Below are 16,011 nucleotides of genomic sequence, written 5' to 3' on the forward strand. Positions count from 1 at the left end.
ATCAGAAAATCCCGACATTCATATTAATACGGTAATCGACTCAGATAATGTTGAATTCTTTGAGAATATTTATCCGTATAAAAAGGAATATGAGTCGTCTAGTGAAATATCTAAGAGACCTCGGAAGAAGCAAAGGAAAGTACACCTAATGAGGTGAATCCAAGACGTAGTAAACGTCAAAGGACAACTACTTCCATTGGATCAGATTTTCTGACATTCTTGTTAGAAAATGATTTTCAAACTTTGAAAGAAGTTATATCTTTCTCGGACAGAAGCGGGCAATAGTGAGATAGAATCCATATTAAATAACCATACCTGGGAGTTAGTTGATCTTACTCTAGGCAATGAAACATTGGGTTCCAAATGGATGGCATTATTGACATGTATAAGGCAAGACTTCTTATCAAAGGATATAGACAACGAGAATGCCTTAACTATTTTAACACATACTCATCGGTTATGAGTATTACGTACATATGGATGTTAGTAGCATTGGCTACGGTGTATGGTCTCGGAATTCATCAAATGTAAGTGAAGACAACCTTCTTAAATTGAGATTTAGAGGAAGAAATTTACATGGAACAACCTGAAGGATTCATGGTTCCTGAAGGAAAACAAAAAGGTGTGCCAACTTGTTAAGTCACTTTACGGACTAAAATGAGCACTTAAACAATGACATGCGAGTTTTGACCAAATAATATTGTCAAATCATTTCAAAATTAATGAGTGTAAACAAATGTGTTTACGTTAAGAATACTTCAAATCATATAGTCATTATTTGATTATATGTGGATGATATGTTGATGAAATATTTAAAATGTGGGGGCTTTTAGCTTATGCATGACAAAAGCCAATGTTAGACATAATGTCTAAATGATATAATTTTGAACCCCACCAATCCTTAGTGGATATTGATATGATAGTCGGTGAATTCATTACTTGTTCAGTCTTAGTGATGACTAGTGATGAAACTACAAATTCGAAAGTTATTTACGTACCTTTCCAGAAATGACTTGTTCTTTATTGAACATTTATAATGTTTAGCTCTCTTATGAAAGGGTGTCACCTGGAAGGTTATGACTTTTCATAGAAAGATACGTCTATACATTTTTGTATGGACATGACCGTTCATGAACGAATGTATTAATACGTTGGTCTATAATGAGGTGAACTAACCGATGAGCATGACCAAAATCCATTGCAAGTTGGATTTGTTTCATGAATGAAGGTGCTATAATATGCATATCATATAGATGTATGGATAAATATCATACAATTGGTTGAAAATGGCGGAGTGATTGCGAAATATGTTTTATATTAAAAGGTTGTGGCCACAACTGATGCAAATCATTCCAGTTGTTGCTATAATACACTATTGCTACATTAAGTGTAGTCAATACTCTGATATGCAATTGAAAGTCGAGACGTATTAGTCTACGACATAAGGAAGTTTGCATTGAACTTTCATGATAATGAAACGAGTCTTGAAATATAATCAAAATTATGCTTTGCACTACAATAAGTATCCCGCAATAATAGAGGGTTATAGTGATGCAAATTAGATCACTGGTTCAACCGATTCTAAACAGTCGATGGAGGAGCGATGTCTTGGAAATCGTCCAAACAAACGTACATTGACCGCTCTATAGTGGAGGCTGAGTTTATAGCCTTAGACAAGGCCGGTGAAGAAGTTGAATGGCTCCTAAAAATTTCTCAAAGATATTTTATTTTGGTCTAAATCGTTGGTACATATATGCATATATTGCGATAGTCAAGCAGCAATAGGAAGGGCTAGGAGCATTATGTATAACGGAAAATTTAGTCATATACGACGAAGGCATAAACTATTAGGCAACTATTCTCTAGGGGAATTATCATAATTGACTATTCTCTAGGGGAATTTAGTCATAAGTCAAGCGATAATGTGTCGGATCCACTTACAAAAGGCCTAACTAGAGAGGTAGTTGAGAGATCATCAAGGGAAACGAGACTATGGCCGAGGACAAGTCATTGTGGCGGTAACTCTACCTAGAAGACTGAGATCCCAAGATCTAGGTTCAAGGAGCTCAAACAAAGTCATTAATGACGGTTCAACATTGTCAAATAAAATTTCTTTTTGGTCCATTCTCGTGATGAGACAATGTTCAGTACCAAGGATAAAGAGTTAAGGCTTTTTAATGGTTTCTAAGTTTGATACGGGGTATATCAAATTGTGTATCTACGGGATAACAATTTAGGAATCACCTATGTAAGTGTGAAGTGTAAGCCGCTTCAAGGAGAACTCTGTAAGGCTAGTTCTCTACAAACTTATGAACCAGGTGGTGTTCATGGCTGAAACGAACACAACAATGAGAACCAAAGACGGTTAAGGGTTGATTGTGTGACTTATGGTTTTCTAGGTATACACCAAAGTTCGATGGTTCAAAGATATCAAATGTGCTTAAAATTGTATGGGTAATTTCATATGTACTCATTGGGGGTTGGGTAAATTATTTATCATGTCTACTTTGCCAATACCATGTCTAAATTGTGCAACAATTTGAAAAAACTAAGTTCAATGCCGTCTAATTTTGAATTGTGCGGTCCACAGATCCTTAGTGTTAGGGCAAGTCTGTGCATTCAATGTGTGGACCGCACTCAAAATTGTGCGGTCCGCAGAAAATGATCTGCGGCAGCAGAAAAATTTTTGCGACCGCAGATCCAAACTTCAGAGAACTGGTTTTACTGGACCTGGAATTGTGTGGCCGCACTCACAATTGTGAGGTCCGCACTTCAGTTGTGCGGCCGCACTTCAAAATTGTGTGGTCCGCACAAGGAATTTTGCGGCCGCCCTCAAAATTATGCAGACCGCACTTCACCCTCTTGCCCACTGTTTTATCTGCAACTGTTTTATAGTATGTGTTTGAACTTTAACTGACTCATGTTGCTATATATTGCAGAAAATGGTTAGATCAAGAGGACGTGGTAACACTTCCAAAGGGAGGGCTGAACCCGCCCGAGGTCGAGGTAGGGGTACCCTACCACTCTCCGTGCAAATAGTGATTAGTAAGAAGGCAACAATAGGCCAAGCTAGACAGCCAGAGCCCTCCAAATCAAGTTCATATGCCTCATCTAGGGAAGCATCGGAGTGCGACTCAGTGCAAAGGCAGCCTGTTATGCCAACACAGCCACAGATGTCCCAGGACAGATACCGACTGAGAGACGAGCCTACCTCTTCTGAGAGTAATTCTGAGGGATCGAAAGGGAACAGTCAGGCTACGGATCCCTCATCTACTCATTCCCCTACTGCACCAGTCACAGTTGATGATGATGATGATATTCCAAGTGACAGTCGGGGGGGTGATACTAGAGTTGTAGGCCTGGAGAGGTCAAAGAAGAAGGAAGTTTGGGAAGATAAGTTTGTGAACCTGACTGCATTCAATAGGTTCCGAGAGTGGTGGCTGCAGAGATCGCTCACTATTGAGCAGCAGTTTGTATTGAAAGATCTGGATAGACTGGTGGAAATGGTTCACGAAAAGCGTATCGGATGCCAAGGAGCACTTAGTCCGGGAGTTCTACGCCAATGTGGCGCACATCAAGAAGGGGACTAAGGTGACTAAGGTGCGGAACTTGAAAGTACGATTTGATCAGAGCACCCTGAACACTTATTTAGGGTTCGGGGATATGGAGCCGGTGCAGTATTTACAGAAGTTCGTACTTGGTGGCGCAACTCGCCCTTGGCTAGCTGAGATACTGGCAGCTCCAGGACCACCGCCACCATGGATCACAGCATGGGTTCCTATTCTACGGAACACCATCAACTTTGAAGAAAAAGGGTGGCAAACATTTGTATTCAGTCGTATAGACCCAAGCCGAAATGAAAACAACCTTCCAATCCCCCGGGCAGTCTTAGTTGTATCTATTATGGCCGGGTACCCAATTAATGCGGGTGCCATAATGTCCACCAAGATGTCTCTGGTTGTCAGGCAGGGTGAAAGCTCCTATCCGTATCTCAACACTATCACGGAGTATCTCACGGATGCAGGGGTGGAGCCCAAGAGCTTTGATACGAAGGTAAGGCCTAAGCAGCCCTTCTCCTGGTACTATCTGAAGGACCCAAGTAACCCAAAAAACAAGGGTAAGTCGACTACTACCGTAGGCCAGTATGATGAGCCATCGGTGGTAGTTGCAGATTCTACTGCTATGCCTTCTACAATGTCCAGGCCTTCCACAACAGCTGGGCCTTCCACCGAGACAGCCACCATGCCACTGCCTCCATCTTCAGGGCCATCAACATCGGTATCAGTGCCTTCGTCATCAACTTATCCACTCTCTGCGCTGCGAGTCTCAACAACTGGATGCAAACAGCTATTGCAAAGTTGTCTGACCTATCCAGTGTTGTTGCAGCTCAAACCTCTACCTCAACACCCCAGATTCCTCCTTTAGTGGAGGAAACATTGAAGAAGATTTTGTACAATCAGAAGACCATCATGGATACATTGGTGGAACATAGGGGGAGCTATTGAGGAGTTGGGTAAATAGGTGAAGAAGATGAGAAAATCACAGGCCTCAAGAAAATCAGTGGACAAGTTGAGACAAGAAGTGACCAAGATAACAGCTGTTGGGGATCTTCCATTTGACTTACTGATAGAGACACATCCATCAGTACCCGCAAACCCAACAGCATCAGTGGTACCAGCTGGCCAGTCTGAGGAGCCAGACAGCGCTACCCACACTGTTGAGGCTGTGCTAAAGATGTTCACCAACCCAGCTGCTCCCCGAGCAGAGGATGATGAGATCCAGTTGGAGGAGCCTGAGGTAGGTGATGCTGCTATGGATACAGAGACCACATAGGGAGTCCTCTCTACTCTTTCCCCTCCTTATTTTGATTTTTGTTAAGCATTGAGGACAACGCTTATTCTTATTCAGGGGTGGTCTATTTTTGATTTGATATGACATTTGACATTGGCCTGTAATAACTATAATACTCTCTTTTTATCTTTATCTTCTTTTTCATTATGTATATATTCCTCCCTCTCTATTGATGTATATATTCTTTTTTCCATTCTCGTCTTGTATATTCATTTGTGCTTTCAGTAGTTACTTCATAGCTTCTTTATTTTGTTTCTTAGTAGTTTAGCTTCTTATTTACTTTAATAGCTTCTTGTTGATTTGGTAGCTTCTTTTTTTGTTTAAATGATCAATAAGCCTTTGGTTTTCTTAATGCCACGGTTCTTTCCAAAGGTGATTTTTGTGTGAACCGGGTGGCTCTTCCCAACGATGGATGGTGTGACAACCTTCTTAAGGGATTGAGTCCGTTTTTAATTATTAGGTAAATACAGTAGTAATAATGAATAAGAGGGTCAAGCATACTTCACTTGGTACCAACACACTTAACTACACGCTTATGGTTAAAAACAAGTTCTTGGAAAGAAATGGCTCTAGTTAGTGACCTTGTGACTCTTGTTTTGACTTAGGCAATTATCGAGTGGTTTAGTTGAACCATTAGCGATTTTCAATCTTGAATACGGTTGTTGTGGGCCCTCGCCTCTATCCTCTTAAACAATCAAGCTATGTGAGAGGTGAGATATTTTGTTACAAGTCCAAGTACCCGTGTGAATGGTCTATAACTTGCCCCGAATGTGCTTCTAGGTGAAATTCTAAGTTTTGCTTGGGTTGAGAAGTGATTGTAGGCTCTCCTTGGCCCGTTTTAAAATTTTCCATGGCCCACCAATGATGTTATCCCTAGGCAACCCTTTTGAGCCTAAAGCCTTTCTCATTTGATAATCATGTTACAAGCCTTTACCCATTTTGTAGTGACCCTCTCTTGGCACCCGAGCTTTCCTTAACACTCATGAGAAGCAAATTGGCAAAAACATAAGTTTGGTAGAGAGACGAGGAGTTTGAAAGTGGTATCAAGGTACAAAAAGAGAAAAGAAATGAAGGAAAAGAAAGAACAAAAGAAAAATACAAAAATAAAGTGAATAAATTGAAGAGTTGAAGGGATTCAAAGAAAAGCAAAAGTGCAAAGCATGGAGAAAACAAAGAAGGAGAAAATGAATATCATGACCAAGAAAGAGTGATGTCAAGTCTCTCTAGTTCCCCTAAGGAAAAAGAATTTGACTCAAAGAGTCGGCAAAGAATGAGCCAAAAAGAGAAAATGGAGTGCTTAAGGAAAGATGAACCCGTTCTATTCCAACATTTCCTACCTTAGTCCAAAAGCCTTCATTACATGCCGAAAAATCCCTACGTGATTTCAAACCGAGTGAGCTTACATTAGTGATGATTTACATGAGGGGAAAGCATATGGTACTTAGAGCCGTACTTGTGACATTCTTTTGAGAGTGATGAGTGAACTTTTCACAAATCATTGAATTGAGTACTACATTCTTAAGTGAGATGAGCTAACGGAGAGTATAGGAGGAGGAGTTTGGAATCCACAGTGACCTACATGAAAGTGCGAACTTCCTTGATGAGTAAAGTTAACACTTGATACTCAAGTGTCACATTAGAGCTATTTGTGCTTTAACCTTCAAAACATTGCCTTGTTGATGATTCATGAGTGTGTGGGTAATTGTTGGTCTCAATTGATGTGTGTTTGATTCACCTTAGTAGCTTAGCTGGAATAGCTCTTTTCTTGTGGAGGTGGGAATTACCTTATTTGCTTGAGGACAAGCAAAAGCTTAAGTTTGGGGGAGTTGATAAGTGGGGATTTTGACTACTTATTTGCTCCTTTTGACTTTCGTTTTAGTTCAAAAATGCTTAAAGATATTTCCGAAAACTGATGAAATATGCTTACTTACAGGAGTATTGGAAAATGAGCCAAAGTGATGAAATTTAACTCAAGAAGTGATTTTTAACAAGGACAAAAATCAAGCAAAAAGGCTAAAGTGCGAATCGCAGAATTTTGTCTGCGGCTGCAGAACAAGAAGAAAATTTGACAGTGCTGCAATGCAAAGTGCGAACCGCACAATAATTGTGCAGCCGCATAAGTAAAGGTTCAGAGAGTTGGGAATTCAAGACAATCAAGATCTGCGGACCGTACTATAATTGTGCGGCCGCAGAAATCAAATGTGCGGCCGCACCCAGAATTGTGCGATCCGAAGAACTCAAGATGTACGGCCGCACCCAGAATTGTGCGGTCCGTAGAACTCAAGAAGTGTGGCCGTAGTTCAGAATTGTGCGGCCACAGAAACCACTCCTATCAAGAGCTGCAGCAAAGTGCGGACTGCACACAGAATTGTGCGGCCGCAGAACCTCCTAAATGGTAATTTTGTCCGAAAATTCCAGCTTTGTATAAATAGACTACTTTCATGAAATTATGTCAGGTTTTGAACATCTGAAAGTTAGTAGCCATTTTTTCTTTACTGTTTTAGGAAACTTTATCATAGCTTGTCAATTTTACATTGGATTTTCATCTATTTATCATTAAATATGAGTTTAATCATCTCTTCTTCTTTATTTTCTTCATCACCCACTATGAGTAGCTAAATTTCTAATTAGGGTTGTGACCCAACCCTAGTGTGGGTACCTAGTGGGTGTTTGATTTAGGGCTTGTTTATGGTTGGGTGTGTAATATTTAGCCTAGTTCTTGTTATAATTGTAGAATTAATGGTTGCAAACATTGATTCAAGCCTATTTGACTTAGTCTCTACTTGAGAAAGAGAGACTTAGTTTAGGAAAACTTGGCCAACAAGAAATTGGGATGAACTCAAGAAATTGATAGTCTCAATTAAAGGGTTGAATCTAGAGATAGTAAAACCCGACTTGAGCATCTATCAACTGTTTTGTGCACTACCCATTTGGATTTGAGAAAGCTAAATTGGGCAAAACCACTCTATTACCGAGAGGTATTGAGTGGGTAATTGTGTGTTGATTGCTATAATACACCCCGACCAACAAAAGCAGCTCTAAAGCCCACAACTCATTAGGCAAACACCTAGGTGGAAGTCACAGCCCTAGATCTTTTACATACTTGAAAAACAACACCAAAAATATTATTCTCTAGCTTTACATTTGCAAACCATAGCATAATTTAGAAGTAGAATCAAAACACATTTTGTGGAAGTGCATCTTAGACACTTTACGTGCTTAGTCCGAATATATACCTAATCCCATCTACACTCCTTGTGAATTCGATCCCGACTCCTAGTTAGGTATTATTATTGCAATAGACCGCTTCACAACCCCAAACTGAGGTGTGATTTGGGCCAGATCACTCCTACGTGCCAAGGTGATCATCAATGAACATGTTAGATCCTACACATTTAGTGCAGAAGTGCAGCATGAGTATGTAAATCAACGTGTACCCAGTAAGTATCTAGCCTAACCCCGGAGAAGTAGTAACGAGGGGTCGACATCGACACTTACTAGAGGTCCAAATAAATAATATGATAATTCATAAAAGATATGAAGTGTACGGCTATAGTGAAGAAAATCTGTAATCTCATAATTTTTCCAATTCATTCCTTTTAAAGCATAAATTTTTTCAATCTTGTATTCTTCCTTAATATCTCAGAACATGCCAAGTGTCAATACCAATTAAATAAGAAATACCATAAAATGCCGGGAATCAGTAGAAAGATTAGCTCGTGAATATTCGGGCTACTAGCGATATAACGCATGATACTGCTGAGGTCGTTCGGCCTAATCCAAAATAATGTGTACATTGCCGAGGGTCGTGTGGCACGAACCATAGATGCATCTATATATTGTCGAGGCGTTCGGCCCGCTCCACAAGAAAAGGAAGGAATTTACCGAATTACGAGATGTGTGTTTACAATACCGCACATGGGTACAAAATGTATATAGTCTTTACTGTTTCTCAAATAACTCGCCCACAACTCAAAGTGTTAAGGCTTGGTCTAGTATACATATATTTATTTCTAAACTAATTTCATTTATAACTTCAATTTATTAAGCCATCAACATGAGTTAAAATAATTCAAATGTTACAAAATAAGATCCTATGTCTACCCAGACATAAACATGCTTTAGCTATGGACGGACTCTCGTCACCTCGTGCATACGTAGCACCCACAACTAGTTGCACATAATAATAAATATTACTTAGGGGGTAGTTTCCCCCTCACAAGGTTAGACAGGAGACTTACCTCGCTTCGAAGTTCCGTAACCGGCTCCAAAGCCACTCAAACACCTCAACCTAATGCTCGTCTCTTCAAAACTAGTCAAACAACATGCAAACCAATCAAAATATATTCTAATACCCACAATTAATTAGTTTAAATAAATTTTCAACTCCGCTCGAAAAGTCGATATAACCAACCATCAGGCCCACGTGCCCGAATTTCAAAAGTTTTCTAAGATAAACCTTACCTATAACACCACGAACTCAAATATATAATTTATTCCAAATTCCATGTTCAATTTCATGGTTAAAATCCAAAAATGTTAAATTTTAGGTTTTCTACCAAAATTCCAAATTGCTACTAATTTCCATATACAAACCATGTATTTAACTTGTAATAGGCGGGAGTCACCTACCTTGTGTTGCTTGATGAACATCTCCCCTTAAAGCTCTCCAAAATCGCCCCAACCAAGTGAAAATGAAAGAAAATAGGCCAAATCCCATTTTTATAAAAATACCTATGCCCAGACGACGGGAATAAAATCTTATGCCCGATGACTCCTCCGTAAGCAATTGTATGACGAACGAACACATCCGACCTGATGTAGAGCACACACTCACATTAGTCCCACCAACGGACCTCACACTGATTCTGATCATACCATACTGAGCCAATAACCTTCCAAAGATCCACAATGGCTCTATTCATGACACATAAGAACAACCGTCAAATCCGAAACCAACTCCCACAGTCCACAACCAAAGGAATAGAGCGCATTTCAGGCATAAACTCTCACATTAACGATAGTACCATAATCTTCATACTTGGCTTCAATCTTTAACAATCAAGTGACTAACATGTCACATTTATACAGGTTTCCCCGTGGGATACTCTCACACGACCTTTGACACCAGGTATCAAAGTCTGCATATCCATACCACCAACCGTTCTAATCTATAAAGCAATTCACAATCTGAAACTCAATATATAATGCATCTTCCGCAGAACACCATTCTCAGGAGTCACTAAGATAACGCCAGCTTACTCTAAACATATGAATTCTTCCTTGCTCATCCGAGCTCGTGACATTCTTATCAACACCGAACCGCAACCTTGATCCTCAACTTCCAATTCTCATGTCGCTCACTGCACCCATCACGCCGCTACGCGAGAATACAAGAATTCATCATAACCCCTGAATTACCAGTAGAATAAACACTTCATTGGCTAGAAACCTTTCACTTAACTCATTTTAGAAGAATCAATGCAACACGCAACCGAATTTCCAAATCGCAGAAAATACAAACCTCAAGTCGTGATCTAGACCGTCATGACTCTTTCGGAGTCCATTTAAACAACAAGGCCATTTGAATCAAATACCTCCTAAATCAATCAAGTTATGGTGGCTGCCAAGCCCACACGCACGTCCACAAACCACATGTATAACGTCACACACCGAAGGAACTAATCATTGCCACAATCATGCCGATTCAACCATTACTAATCGACCCAACTTCTTTTAATTTACTCTTGACCTGACTTAGAAATATAATAGCTTCATTCACAACATAACGAACTCAATCCGCACTTATATCGAGTGACCCGAATCACGAGACCACATTGTCTCAATACCCATGAATCATCTCATACCTCTTTACGTGCACAATAGCATCTCCAACTGGTGCACCCATTCTACAAGACCTTTCGCGCATCCGAAGCTATTTCTTCCTTTCCTCCAATACTGCACCGCATACTCGATGATAACATAGAACATTCCAAGTCCCGTTCGAAATCCACTGTGAAAACTCGATCCTTAACCACACAACGAACCCGAAATCCTTAGGCATTGCACTTTAATTCTTGAATCCACTAGAACCATTGTTGAGAGTCACCCATTCTGACCTGATCCCGAATATCACCAAGCTTCAACGCTCTGCTAAAACATGAACACACTCTCAAAGAAGCAACCAGCTGAATTCTTTTCCTTGTACATCACACCCACAAAAGCATAAGCTCCGAGTCTTCCCAAAAACCTGAACATGCTTCGATAAAGCCGAATATAGCACACATCCATCAAGTCCTTTGCTGAATTACCCCTGATGTTCTCTTTTCTTATTCATAAATAATCCACCAATGCACTGATAACCAGAAGCTGCACAAGCCGTCAACCACGTGATCCAATCGTAGATGGTGGGGCTCCCCCACTTAGCTTTAAACTACCATCATATAATGTAGTGTAGAGCCCACAATGATTCCTTCTCTCATTTGCCATGATCCCATACCGTTAACCAGCCAAGTTTCTCGATGTCTTTTGTTAAGCCTTTCATGAAAATTCTGAATAATCAGTCACAATCACATATTCGACCTCATACCGAGTAGCAAATAGTATTCTTCACAGAAGCTTTATCCACATCACGCAACCGCTAACCTGCTCACAGGAGATAACCCACATGTGAAATTTCTTACCGACATCTTCCAACGACGCTGCACTGGGAATAACTACCACGAGTTCAGTAACCCTCCTAAGCCTATGCTCATCCTCCTGCTATACAAGTTTGTTCCATCCCCGCTGACCTCAACTGAAAGTGCAACAATACCTTCCAAACTCAAAGCCATGTTGCATCCGAAACAATAATCAAATCTTCACACCCTTTTTATTTCAAGCAAACTCCTTTCTTCCATATTTAATCTTTCTCAGTACAATAACCACCATCCCAAATAAAATCCGTAGACCAAACCACCTTCTATCACGATTCCCAAAATCGCTCTAAACTCTCTCAAAGTACGTGGCTATCCTACCACAGAATCTATACGCTACTCTGCCACTCCCACTTTGGTCAAACCATCTCCTTTAAGAAACTTCTCAACCTTTGCTTTTCATACTTGACCTGCTAGTACTTCAACCACCGCGAAACACTTCCCGCCATGTCCTTCCTCATACTTCACTGCCCAAATGTTGCCTCAAATCAAATCCATACCTGTAGCACCGGAACTAATGAATTGCTAACAACTCTAAACCTCCTAGAAGATCATCTGTCTCGAGCCATCAACATTAGAAATACCAATTCGATCCTGAACCGATGCACACCGCTATCTCTGACAACCGCCCCTCAGGCACCATTTCACAACACCCTGCCTCGAAGGCAAAAATCAAAGAAGACCATAACACCGCCGAATCCTTAATGCATTCAAACAAGGACGATGACACTGCGTCACAATGAAAATCCCACCAAGCTCGAAGATACCAAGCTCGTTACTCCATAAACCAAAACCTGAACATCCATCGTCTGATTGCCTTTGCTTTGCTGGAATTAAATGATGAACCTCCAAATCATGTGCTGAGAAATCCTCCTTTCTAGTCATTCACTACCTCAACACGTAACCAAGCACCTTACCATTACACCAACATTGTGCAATAACAACGCATAGACATTATAGCAATCTGTGCACAGTCTCGAGACCATAGAAAGTACTGATACTGAACTGAAACAACAGAACATTCTTCTGCAATGCGACGATAATAGCCTGCCTGAACACGCAGGGAAAAACATCCTGCACCACGTCTGCAGTATCAATACCACTACTCGACGTCCAATTGATAACAAGTGATTCACGTCGCATAATATTGAGTATGAAGGAAATAAAGGCACAAGCCTCAAAGGAATCAAATCGCACGATAGGGAATCAAGAAGGGAAGTACTCCTAACAGCCTTATAGCCTCTCGAAGATAAGTACAGACATATCCGTACCAATCCGCAAGACTCTACTAGACTTGCTCATGACTCATGAGACCTAAGTGAATCTAACGCTCTGATACCAAGCTGTCACAACCCAAAATCCGCTAAAGGTCGTGATGGCACCTAACACCGCCATCAGGCAAGCCAACAATGGTTGATCAATTTAATTACTCATTCTAGTACTTTAGAGTCATAATTTTTATTAATTAAATTGTATAAAATAGATTTTTTACAGAGTAAGTGATAATAATTACACAATTACAACAACGAACAACCTGTAGGAACCCCCAAAACCCGATGTCACAAGTGCATGAGTATTTTCTAAGAAATATAATAATAATACAATATTTGTCCCGGATATAATAAGACAAAATAAAATAAATAGTACAAAGAGACTCGGTGGACTGTGATGCATAGCCTGGAATGAAGCTCACATAAAGTCTCCTCAAAAGGTGTGCCTACGCGCCAAGGTGATCATCAATAAACCTGTTAGATCCTGCACATTTAGTGCAAAAGTGCAGTATGAGTACGTAAATCAACGCGTACCCAGTAAGTATCTAGCCTAATCCCGGAGAAGTAGTGACGAGGGGTCGACATCGACACTTACTAGAGGTCCAAATAAATAATATGATAATTCATAACAAATATGAAGTGTATGGCTATAGTGAAGTAAATCTATAATCGCATAATTTTTCCAATTCATTCTCTTTAAAGCATAAATTTTTTCAATCTTGTATTCTTCCTTAATATCTCAGAACATGCCAGGTGTCAATACCAATTAAATAAGAAATATCATAAAATTCCGGGCATCAGTGGAAAGATTAGCTCGTGAATATTCGGGCTACTAGCGATATAACGCACGATACTGCCGAAGTCGTTCGGTCCGATTCGAAATAATGTGTATACTGCCGAGGGTCGTGCGGCATGAACCATAGATGCATCTATATACTGCCGAGGCGTTCGGCCCGCTCCACAAGAAAAGGAAGGAAGTCACCGAATTACGAGATACGTGTTTACAATACCGTACATGGGTACAAAAATGTATATAATCTTTACCGTTTCTCAAACTAGTCAAACAACGTGCAAACGAATCAAAATATATTCTAATACCCATAATTAATCAGTTTAAACAAATTTCTAACCCCGCTCGAAAAGTCGATAAAGCCAACCCTCAAGCCCACGTGCTCGGATTCTAAAAATTTTCTAAGATAAACCTTATCCATAACACCACGAAACTCAAATATATAATTTATTCCAAATTCCATATCCAATTTCGTGGTTAAAATCCAAAAATGTCAAATTCTAGGTTTTCTACCAAAATCCCAAATTTCTACTAATTTTCATATCTAAATCCATATACAAACCATGTATTTAACTTGTAATAGGTGGGAGTCACCTACCTTGTGTTGCTTGATGAACATCTCCCCTTGAAACTCTCCAAAATCGCCCCAACCAAGTGAAAATGGAAGAGAATAGGCCAAATCCCGCTTTTATAAAAACATCTCTACCCAGATGACCTTCCGCTTCTGCGATCATCTTGGCCGCTTCTATGGCATCGCTTCTGCGGCGAAATCCATGCTTCTGCGAAGTCGTTCCCAACAGCCCTGCCCGCTTCTGCGCTTCAGGTACCGCATCTGCGCTCCCGCAGGTACGGGAATTGCTTCGCACCTACGGCCTCTTCCCTGATCACCTCCAGTCGCTTCTGCGACCCACTTCCTCACTTCTGCGAGGTCACTTCTGCGACGCCTCACCCGCAGGTGCGATTCCGCTTCTGCGGACACTCGACCACATTTGCGGTCTAGCCTTCCCCCAGCAAAATCCACATCTACGCTTGCCTAGCCGCTTCTGCTGAGTCGCATTGGCGGCCCTATTTCCGCAGGTACGATTGCACCAGCAATTGGCCAAAACTAGCATTCCTCGACTTCAAATTGCGATCCGATTCTAATCCGAAACTCACCCGAGGCCTCCGGGACCCCGTCCAATCACACCAACCAGTCCCAATACATGACACGAACCTGCTCGAGGCCTCAAATCACATCAAACGATATCAAAACTATGAATCGACGACCAAAATTCTTCTTAAAACTTTTCAAACTTCTAAACTTCAACAAACGTGTCCGAACCATACCAAAACATTCCGGAATGACGCCAAACTTTGCGTACAAGTTATGAACCACAATACGAACCCATTCCAAGGCTCGGAATCCCAAACGGATATTGATAACATTAAAATCCATTTCACCTCAAACTTAAGAATTTCTTAAACTTTCAAAATGCCGACTTTCCATAATAAGCGCTGAAATACTTCCGGACCACCCGATACTCAACCCGAATATATGTCCAAGTCCGAAATCATCATACGAACCTATTGGAACCTTCAAATCCTAATTCCGAGGTCGTTTACTCAAAAATCAAGCCTTAGTCAATTCTTCCAACTTAAAGCTTCCGAAATTAGAATTTTCTTTCTAAATCAATCCCAAACTTCCCGAAATTCAATTCCGACCATACGTGCAAGTCATAATACCTGAAGTGAAACTTCTCAAGGCCTCAAACCGCCGAACGACACACTAGAGCTCAAAACGACCGGTCGGGTCGTTACAAATACAATGGTTGAACCATTAGAAACCTAATTGATAGTAACTTCTCATCTCAATCCAGGTACCCACTCAAAAGAAAAAATAAATCAATATATATATATACATGCACACCCATGCATGTACATATATTTAACTTCTAAAAGATAGAACTCAAACATCTCAAACTGAATTAGAAGAAGGAAGACGGCACAATCTTTCTTTAGAAAACTGAGCACAAAGAAAATATATTCACTTACCTAAAGTTTGTTTTGAAGTTTTAGTTAAAAACCCAAAAATATTGACTTGGTGAGAAGAAAAATAAGGCATGGAGGAACAACTTCAATCAGAACCATGTCAATTTTTTCAATCTGAACCATTGGGTAACCGGGAGTTCTTTGTAGGCTTAAGCGTTGTGTCTTTTAGTTTTGCCGTGCGTCCATTGGCTAAGGTTGCGCTTTTTTTTTTCTTTTTTTTTTGTAAACTTGGTAATTTTAGGTTTTAAAAGGACAATTAAGTAATTTGACTTTCAACTTAAGAGCTTCATGTTTTTAATATATTATTACTAGTTTTTCGGCACGTGCGCACGTGTATATCAAATCATTTAATACAAATTTTTATAAAATAATATTA

Source organism: Nicotiana tomentosiformis, chromosome 8, assembly GCF_000390325.3.
Source record: "Nicotiana tomentosiformis chromosome 8, ASM39032v3, whole genome shotgun sequence".
Taxonomy (NCBI): domain Eukaryota; kingdom Viridiplantae; phylum Streptophyta; class Magnoliopsida; order Solanales; family Solanaceae; genus Nicotiana; species Nicotiana tomentosiformis.